The sequence below is a fragment of the Myotis brandtii genome, unplaced genomic scaffold (genome assembly GCF_000412655.1).
Source record: "Myotis brandtii unplaced genomic scaffold, ASM41265v1 scaffold136, whole genome shotgun sequence".
Lineage (NCBI taxonomy): Eukaryota > Metazoa > Chordata > Mammalia > Chiroptera > Vespertilionidae > Myotis > Myotis brandtii.
In genome coordinates this window covers 3,766,045-3,767,792 of record NW_005354829.1, presented here as the reverse complement: position 1 = coordinate 3,767,792, position 1,748 = coordinate 3,766,045, and the positions used below count along the sequence as shown (strand labels likewise).

The 1,748-nt window shown below is 39.2% G+C and overlaps 1 protein-coding gene across 2 annotated transcripts in view; it reads right to left on the bottom strand.

Annotated features, from left to right (window-relative positions):
• Positions 1 to 1,748, bottom strand: part of FSTL5 (follistatin-like 5) — a 592,573-nt gene that overhangs the window by 72,250 nt on the left and 518,575 nt on the right. The window lies entirely within an intron of this gene.

The following is a 1,748-nucleotide window of genomic DNA, read 5'->3' as shown; positions in this document are numbered from 1 at the left end:
ACACACACTGACCACCAGGGGGCAGATGCTCAATGCAGGAGCTACACCCTGGTGGTCAGTGTGCTCCCACAGGAGGAGCTCTCAGCAGCCACAAGCCAGGCTGATGGCTGCCAGTACAGCGGTGGTGGTGGGAGCCTCTCCTGCCTCCTCAGCAGCGCTAAGGATGGACTGCAGCTCGGGCTGCCAGAGGGATGTCTGATTGCCAGCTTAGGCCCAATCCCCCGGGGAGCAGGCCTAAGCCAGCAAGTGGTCACCCCCGAGGGTCCCAGACTGCAAAAGGGCACAGGCCAGGCTGAGGGACCCTCTCCCCTCGAGTGCACAAATTTTTGTGCACTGGGCCTCTAGTATATATATAAATTCCAAATAGCAAAATTAATTAATCTACAGCCATTGAAAAATGTTCCAGAAAAGCACATTCTTTAAGACATGAGTCAAATTGTGTTGAAGCATTTACTGTGTGCTGAACCTGTGTGGAACGGCACACAGGTAATGCAGGAAGAAAATTCTTTGCCTCTATATATATATTTTTAAAATATTTTATTGATTTTTACAGAGAAGAAGGGAGAGGGATAGAGAGTTAGAAACATCGATGAGAGAGAAACATCGATCAGCTGCCTCCTGCACACTCCCTACTGGGGATGTGCCCGCAACCAAGGTACATGCCCTTGACCAGAATCGAACCTGGGTCCCTTGAGTCCTCCGGCTGACACTCCATCCACTGAGCCAAACCTGTTAGGGCACCTCTATATTTGTAAATCAATTTCATGAGGTGACAGTTTTATGATGAAAATATGGATTTCTCATATTATTTTATTAGTATTAGTAACTGATGTTTCAACTTCTGTGATGTAACCAACACATCAGTATCAGTTAGCTACAAAACTGTTGGTCCTGTAGGAATCAGAGAGAAACTCTCCTGTCAAATTATTTTGCTTTTATTTAAATAATAATTTGATGCCAAATTTTTCATACCTGTGTGTTAGCCCAGATTTCTATAATGTTTTTATAAAAATATGTATGTGGTATAAAATTGAATGATTTACATTATCAGAAGAAAATATTTTTATTTATATATTTATTTATACACATATGCACACACATACCTTATTCAAAGTGGATTTATTTAGTAGTGATATTATATGATTATAAAACAAAAAAGTTGCATGTATAATTTTAAATGTTTTCTTACTTGTAAACTATAGCTTAAATATGGTAACAATGCTATTCAGAATTTATCCTATAACTAAAATATTTTTAAATTACACATGGTTTCATTTGTTTTAAACCATCACAGACGTAATTGAGTTAAATTATTTCCTTTATTGAAATTGAGATTACTTTGTCCTTACAGAATATCTGGAGGCAAGCTGACCTATCTTATCTCACTCTGGTAATTTTTTTCTTCTCATTCTAGGGCATGGCTTTAAAGTGTAAATTGTTATCTCCATACAGATGTTGGCAAAATTAGGTTTACTGTTTTGAGTACATAAAACACAGAGTTTATTTTTGTATTATTATTCATTAATTATTGTATTATTTACTTGTGTTACAACTGCAAACCTTCTTTTGCCTACTGTCATCTACACTAATAAAAGAGAAACATGGTAATTGGCGTACGACCGCTACCCTTTTCATTGGCTAATCAGTGAGTATATGCAAATTAACTGTCAGCCAAGATGGCAGCCAGCAGCCAGGCACTGAAGCGAGCAGGGAGGCTTGCTTGCTGCAGACTCCAACGTTCCCCGCCT